The 8,594-nt window shown below is 35.7% G+C and overlaps 1 long non-coding RNA gene across 1 annotated transcript; it reads left to right on the top strand.

The window, feature by feature from the left end:
• Positions 1-6: 6 nt before the first annotated feature.
• LOC111872710 lies at positions 7-5,675 on the top strand. The gene is made up of 2 exons (XR_002844284.1): positions 7-139; positions 442-5,675. It is a non-coding gene; the product is annotated as an uncharacterized LOC111872710 (long non-coding RNA).
• Positions 5,676-8,594: the final 2,919 nt, after the last annotated feature.

The raw sequence follows: 8,594 nt of genomic DNA, 5'->3' as shown, positions 1-8,594 counted from the left end.
GAATGACTGTTCTTTTTTCATTCTTTAATCCTCGAAAAATTCAATTGTGATTAAGAAATAGAAATTCAGTGTTTCATGTTTCATCGATGGAAATTATCCGATTCAAGAAATTGTCTCCATGAATTTCATATCGTTCGAGGTTCAAACGACTTTNATTTTTTTGGGCAAACACGTTACAGTGAAGAAAGTTCAAAATATACGTACTTGTGAAAGGACATGATATACCCCTCCGATTAGCTTAGTCAGATCAGGTAGATGTAAAGGAGCGTAGGTATAGTAGGCAAGAAAAATTGCACATTACGGAATGACTGTTCTTTTTTCATTCTTTAATCCTCGAAAAATTCAATTGTGATTAAGAAATAGAAATTCAGTGTTTCATGTTTCATCGATGGAAATTATCCGATTCAAGAAATTGTCTCCATGAATTTCATATCGTTCGAGGTTCAAACGACTTTCTTCATAACATGTCCACCTTTGAACCTCGTTTAATTCATGTGACACCCACTTCGCTGCAATCTTGCGCATGTGTACGTCTTTTCGTAAAATTCGATGCACAGTTGCCTGGTCAATCCCTGTATGTCTCTCTAACTCCTTCAGAGACCAGCGCCTATCTTCCTCCATGCACTGGGCGATCACGGCACGAGAAACATTGGTACGAATGGACACAGGGCGTCCACTACGTTGCAAGTCTGCACTTGCTTCTCTTCCACGTTGGAATGCTTCTATCAACCTTGCAACCAGAGTTCCACAAGCTCTGAGTGACATTCAGTCGCATTTCTGAAGCGAAGCACTGCTATTTTCACGTAACAGCGCTGTTCCAGCCGGCTAACGTTCATTCTCGACGAAGGTTATGACCACACCGACTTCGCGCTGGACCCGCTTTGTTGGCCTTAGACATCATCTAGCGGCATCATTAGAAATCAGACGTTGTTGTCTCTCAGCGGCAAATTTGGAAATTCCGGTCGAAGCTTTCGAAATTTCGGAAAAATTATGTTGCCATGACTTATGAAGTAACCCATGTATATACCCAATTTCAGTGAAATCTGTCATTCAATATTGTAGATGAAAGAAACAGATACAACCTCCCCAGTATGCATTCATTTCATGCACTTCATGCACAGAACACACAAAAAGAGCTGAGTTAGAAGGAAATTCTGATACATGTTTCAGATGTCACTGACTCACTGCTGTGGCTTAATCCATTACTTGTGTACACTATGTTTCTACTGCATTTTAGTACAGGTAAAGGTAAAGTTCTCCCTGTCCTTAATTAAGAAGGATACCATGAAGATATATGGGGAGTGGAAGTATAGCTCCATCATATTTGACCTCTGCACCAGTTGGAGTTATAATTTAATATGAAAATAGTGTAAAACAGCCGCTTCTTTGCAAGAATGGTATTGATCGGACATACCAGTGCTTGTATAGTGGGATGGCAGTAGTCTGCACCTACAGTAACTTCCTCTGTGACAAAGTACATGATGTCCTCATTTCAGTATGTTCATACCTATGTGAAAACTGAATTAACTTCCTTATAAATTCTTTATATGTCTGTATTTGTGCCTTCATTAGTGAGAATGCAACTCTTGTTGTACAGACAGGAGAAAACTAAAGCTTTCTAGAAGATAAAATTGCCCATATTATATATCCCTTCTGAAAATATATCTACCTGTTTGACTATTAGTTTGCAGTGTACTGCTTTCTTGTTTACATGTTTACATGTCACTGTGTGAAGCGAGCATGCAGAATATTTATAACATGCTGACCCTTTTGTTAAAGGTATTGCTTATGTATAAATAATATTCTGGAATTGTAATTTCCATGTAAGATTTGAGGCTTTCACGGCAGTGACTATGAAGAAAGCAGTCTTCTGGGGGCGATACGTTCCTCCGAAACGTCGGTTAACACCACATATACACGGTGCCAAATCCCAGAAGACTGCTTTCTTCTGTAATTTCCATGTTAGTCAATGCAAGATACAAGTCTTCTAAAGAGATAATTCACAGGAGTTGCTTTCATAGATAATAGAAGAATTTTTCTATTAGTGACTGTTTAGCAATATAACGTGAATATGTAAGTTTGTTGCTGTAATTGTGTGGACCTGTGTTCCTTGTGATTAACAGAGATAACTGGCATTCTCAATAATGGAGACCTGTTGTTGGAAAGCACACATCATTGTGCTTATCTTGCAGATACTTGCATCTCTCCAAATTGAGAAGAAGAGTAAATAAAGTTTGAACCTGAAAGTTCCCTACATCGTGTACTGTATTTTAAACATATTTTCAGATATTTGTCCTTCTTGAAAGAATATGTCTTCCTGACTTACAGGTGTTCAAGAAGTTTGGATTATATGTTATGCTCAGTATGGACCAGTATAGGAAAGTCAACAATGCCAGTATTCTTGAAACTTCCACCCCATAGCATGTCATATGGTAGGGTCATAATAGCCTGGACATAATACCAGTATATTCACATAAATCGTTACCACTATGGCATGCACCCTCCTAATGAACGAATTTATTGTTTTAAGGTGTATCCAGGGGTAGGAGTGGACTTTCAGAGCTACATAAAAATTCCAGTTCAGCCCAGGGGATGACAAACTTGTATTAAAATGAGAATATTACATGACAGGCTTGTAAATTTGTTCCTACATATGTCATTAATAGAAATGGTAGTTATGTTGTCTTAAGAAACTGAAAGAAGCTTCCTTAAAATGAAGTGTTTTAGAACAAAGTACATGGCGTTTACCCACTTCTACCCCAATTTCCAGCCCTAGATATATTCTGCCAGTGAATTTTTGCTGTGCTTCAAGTCTATTTTGTTTCAGCTAATAGTTGAGAGAGCAAATAGAAAACTTTCATGAATAATGCATATGGTAAAGTGAAGGAGAGATGCTTATTATTATTTGTTAGGCATTCTGTGAACATCAGTCAAAGTCAGACTTGTGCATAAAGGGGAAATATTAATAAATGACATGAACCTGAAGGACTTGAAGTTAATTTCTGTTAGAAACTGATAAATAAAACAATGGCCTTAATGTATGAATCTTGAAGTTGAATCTGATAAAATTCACTACATGTCTGTGCTAACCCTTATGTGGCAAAAGCACTGCATCATATAAGCATTATACAGTAGTATTGCTCGCATATCAGACTGACTGCATTTTTTAACTTGTTATTTAACCTAAAATAAGTCTTTTGGAATACTGGAATCACATGATGGATTCTTAGCATTTGCTATAAAAGGGTAGACATTTGAATTTTTGAAAAATGAATACATTCTGTATCGATGAATTCAGATTATTTTTAAGACAGAAAAATATACATTGGAGTGAACACAATTCGAGGAGAATACTAGATGAGGTTAATGATGTTTCTTGACCTCTGTATGCAGCAGAAGCCTGATGTCTATGCCTGGGAGGTCTTTTGTGTATGAAGTAGGGTATATTAATATTTACTTAGTTGCTTGCTACATATATAAGGATATTCATGTAAGACAGTGGTCACTCACTTTTAATCATCTTGATATATACAGTCCTTACTGGTCTGATGTCGCTCTGCACAGGGGAATGTATCATCTCTCTTTGTTATGTTTAAATAAATCAATTATGGATTGATTCCAAACAGTTAGCATGCCAAGAACAGTTGTCTGTTGCATCCATGTCTAGGTAAATCTCCTTAAATTGTTGATGGGCCCTTTCTTACCAGTGTATACATTTGTAACTTCAGCTGTTCTATGTACTTTAGTTACCAGCTTCAATATTATGTTTAAATTTTATTATTTATTTAGTTTATTTAGGGTTCTGAGTTTTCTGTGACAAAACAAATTTAACTGTCTTTCTTAGAGATAATGAAAGGATGTGTATTTATCTATGTCTGTTGGTTACAGAAGTGTCTGAAATGATTAATTACCATAATGATAGTGGAAGTCACCATCATTGTGCATGTCATGCGATTCTCCTTGTATAAATGAGGTTCTTGATCAAGTTAACATGTAACTGGAAGTTATTTGTATTGTATTATGGGAGCTTTCACTGTATACAAACCATGATTATGTGGTATATAGATATTACTATTAATTGTGTATACTTCGATATTATGGGAATATTAAACAAATATATTGCGGGTAGGCCCTGTACAAAACAAAGGACCCCTACCAAGCCATTCTGTTTGTTAGCATCTCCTAAATCAGTGGATAATGAAACTATTAATAGCTGAGAATGAAGAATGGTTTAAAGAAACTTGACAGTTATGAATAATGTGCTAAACAGATAATGTGCTAATAGTTCCTGATGAATCTCCTTTATTCTTTATTCCCCTTGTTAGGTATAAATCTCTGACAGTTTAGTGCGAAAGTGAGTGTCCAAGTATATAACATAATACTAGTTTACCCCATTGTATGCTATATAATATATATATGTATACTGACCAAGATGTAACAATTGTAGCCAGGTATGTCAACCAAAAAGGATGTTATTATACGCTTCAACCATTTATCAAGTACCAAAAATATCGTAATAAATGGATGAGTGGCTTTTTTAAATATAATATATATATATATGAAAATGAGAGAGAAAATGAGAAGGAAGGAGTTGACTGAGTATGACATTCCTTACGGTGTGATGCGTATTGTGCTGCTTGTTGCCTATAATCAGATGTTGAGGGTCTCTGAGGTGAACATGTCTAGTCCCTACCTACACTGTCACTAGCCACTGCCTCTCTATATGGTTGTAAGCAAAATCATGTACATTTGATGCTACACTAGGGCATATGTTGCCATGTTACTGATTACCCTGGATATTTATGCCTGATTTATCATGTTAATGTAATGGACTAGGCTGTGGCTGCAGTGATAGTGCTCAGGGACAAAGGTATACCAAACCGAGTGTCCAGTGTTAAATTTCACATCAGTAACACTAGTCACAAATTGGTCTACCTAATATTTGGTAGACAAAGAAAGTAGAAAGTTTTTGGTCGTTGTTTTGGGACTAGTGAATGTATTCAGTTGAGATCATTTTTATTTCAAAAATAATTTTTTTCTAAATATATTAGTGAAAGCTAAGACTAACAACACATATTATCAAAAGGGGAAAAAAATCTGATATCGATACATGAAGTTGGTTCAGTCCACATTATTGTCCAGATTATTACGGTTAAAATTCATACATCTATTCCGTGGGGTATGCCCCTGTAAATTTAATTCTAGTGCCTGTATTTTGTTAGGACATGCTGTTTGCATGACTCTTGGATGCCCCTAGAAATGGTGACATTATCTAGCAGTGTGACTCGACCTTGCAGGGTACATATATCATTCATGTAAATACTGTACATTGTATTATTATTATTATTATTATAATTATAATAATTATTATTATTATTACTACTACTACTATTACTATTATTATATATATTTGACTGGTACTGAATGCTGTAATTGTATAGTTTTGCTTTCTTTTCTTTTGGTGGGGTCTGAGTCCCTGCTAACCCGTATTCTTTGTTTGTAACAAAAAGTTTGCCTTTGCTATATCCAAACAGCCGTGCTATATAAACCGTAGCAGGTTATATATACACGTTAAGCCTGTGGTGCTGGTGGGATTGTCGAGAACTCTGCATCCAAAGTTGGTGATCATATCACCAGTAACTGAACTGACTACTGACACTAACTTGTAAATTGTACATGTAAGGAATAATAGGGATTCTTATACAATAGTCGTTTGTAGTTTATGGTAGGAATAATGAAGGATGAATTTAATTTGGTATGTAATTATTATTGTTTTAAGGAATTGTGGCTGCAGTTGTTAGTGTAATTAAAATTGACTGCATATGTTGAACTCTAATCACTATATTATTTTCAAGTGTAAAATACTGGAAATATAATTTTTAAACGAATAGTTGCATTCCTACTTATATAAATGTATTTAGAGTCATGGGTTGGTGATGACTCATGTAGCCAAACATTAGAAGAGTCTGATTAACTAGTCTTTCATTCAGAATTATGGGGACCTGATGTGGTCACAGCTTCAGCTGAAGATGAGTAACAGCACTCACTAACCTTACGCATTGATGTTTGCTGAACATATAGTGTTATATTTTATTAACAGTCCTGATTAATTTATGTAATTAAAGTTGGGAATAATTTCTTTTTCATTAGTTCATTTCCCCCTTGTGCTGAGTACTGTACTTTTTGAAAACCTGTAAGGATTAGTTGGACTTAGGATAAATAATTTACAGAAGTTTTTTGACATCGTATCATTCAGTGTAATAAAACTATTTTTATAGGTAGGATAAAAAGTAGAGTGCTGAAGGGTTAGGAACATGATATCCATAATGTACATAATTTGTCAGCACATAGGTCCTGTTCATGGTGTAGTGACATATAAAATATGAATGAATGAATATTTCCATACATAGTCACATAACCCCTCCCTAGTCAGAACTAACTGTGGAAAATTCATTAGAAACAATGGTGTAATGAAAGGAGAAGTTTTTAAATGTTCATAATTATTCTAGTTCAGATTCCAGCATAAATGGTTTTGTTTCCAGATTAGTGTGTATCGATTACTTTATTTGAGATGACCTACAATTAGAAAAACATATAGAGTACACAGAAATAAATTCTCTGAAATGGAGAAACAGTACGTATACTTCGTATAAAGAATCCAGCAGTTATCATGTCTGTGTGTTCATAGATCCGTAGGTAGCACAGCATGTATAAATGGTAAGCAGTGAGGTTGTACTTGTCCTGATGTTAAGAATATACTGTGAACTGCTTTGTACATGGAAGTTCAGTTTGAATTCAAGCTTATGTTCACAATGAAAGTATACTTGTAATGCCCCATTTTTTTTAGAAAAAGTAAGAAGTACAGTGGGACCTCGCTCGACGAGCACCTCTCATAACGAGTAATTCGCATAACGAGCAAAACAAATTGTAAAAGAGTGACTTGCTTAACGAGCGACGTTTCGCATAACGAGTGACGAGAGGGGAAGTCCCGGATTGTGCGCTTGCTACCTCAGTCTGTGTTTAGCATTCGTTCCGCTAGCATCTTAGTGTCGCTTCTGATCAGACATTTTTCCAAACTTGTGTTCAAACATATTATTTGTGATTTTTTTTTTTGTGCAAAGTTTAATAACCCTTGCAAAAATGTCCCCGAAGCGAAAGCCGCAAAAAGACAGCCATAAGAGAATAAAAATAACCTAGAAATGAAACGTAAAATCATTGAAAAGCGAGAACGAGGTGTGAGTTGGCTGATCTAGCACGCACATACAATCGGTCTACATCAACGATTTGCGCGATTTGGAGTTGCATTGTGTTTCACAGCAAGAAGTTGTGGAGGAGAGTTTGTCAGAGGAGGAGGAGGAGGAGGAAGTAACAGCAAAGCAACAATCTTCTGGCGCAATAAGAGAAATGCTGAAAGCATGGGAAACTGTTGCATTGTACATTGAGAAGCATCACCCTAATAAGGCAGTGGCTATGCGCGCTACAAATTTATTTAATGATAATGCTGTGTCGCATTTCCACCAAATTTTGAAGCGTCGACAAAAACAAATGTCTCGAGACAGCTTTCTAGTAAAAAAGAATTAGATATGTATCATAAATAATAAACTAATTATTTCGTTTTTTTTTCTGCAGATCGAATTCGCATTCCAGGTTGGTTCATTCCGCATAGAAGAAAAAATGAAAAATATTCACGCTCCTTAACAATGTATATATAATTTTCTTTGAATAAACGTTATACATAAAATTTTTTGAGTATTTTTTTCGGCATGGAACGCATTATCGTATTTTACATTAATTTATATGGGAAAAATTGTTTCGCATTACGAGTAAGATTCTGGAACGAATTATGTTCGTTAAGCGAGGTTCCACTATATATGTTTCAAGGTTTGGAGTGACCAGGAAACCAGGAGTTCATACAACTTCGCTTTTGCTCTTCTTCACTCAGTGCTACTTCTGTAAATGATGTTAAGAAGAGGAATATGATAGATGAGTGAAAGGAGCATACATAATTGTTTTTGAAGTAATATGTGCATGATATTGTGTGCCAGAGTAAGAGAGATGGTTGGAGAGAGTTGTATTTTTTTTTTTAATGTCAGTAGAAAAAGTAAAGTTGTCCCTCCCGTACAGCACCATAGGCTGATCCACTTTTACTATAACTGCATACAAAAAAGATAAATGTTCGATTCTTTTCAAAGTGACTGTGATAACGTGTTTAGGAGAAATGTTATAAATAAATGAACGAATAGATTGAAGTGCATCATTATTGTTACCTTTACTGTTGCTGACACCTGTTTACCTGCAGCATAACCATATGATCTCTGCAGTGTGTACTGCAGTCATGCTTCTGTAGTTAGTTATAGCCATGCTGTTTGCTCCATGTCCATCCCATAAGTTAGGCCTACGAAAAATTTAAAAATACTGCATACAAAATAAATGTGCATATGTTAGAAAGAGCTAACCTCAATTACTGATCAGTTCCTTTCTCACTTAGATCCAGTTTCAGAAACGTCGTGTCCTCTGTTACCTAGAATTCCAGACGATGGGAAAAGTCCCAAACCCCAGCAATTCTGTGTGTCATCCACCATCGTCAGAACCCT

The sequence above is a fragment of the Cryptotermes secundus genome, unplaced genomic scaffold, assembly GCF_002891405.2.
Source record: "Cryptotermes secundus unplaced genomic scaffold, Csec_1.0 scaffold374, whole genome shotgun sequence".
In the NCBI taxonomy this organism is placed as follows: Eukaryota; Metazoa; Arthropoda; class Insecta; order Blattodea; family Kalotermitidae; genus Cryptotermes; species Cryptotermes secundus.
This window is presented reverse-complemented; position numbering and strand designations above follow the sequence as displayed.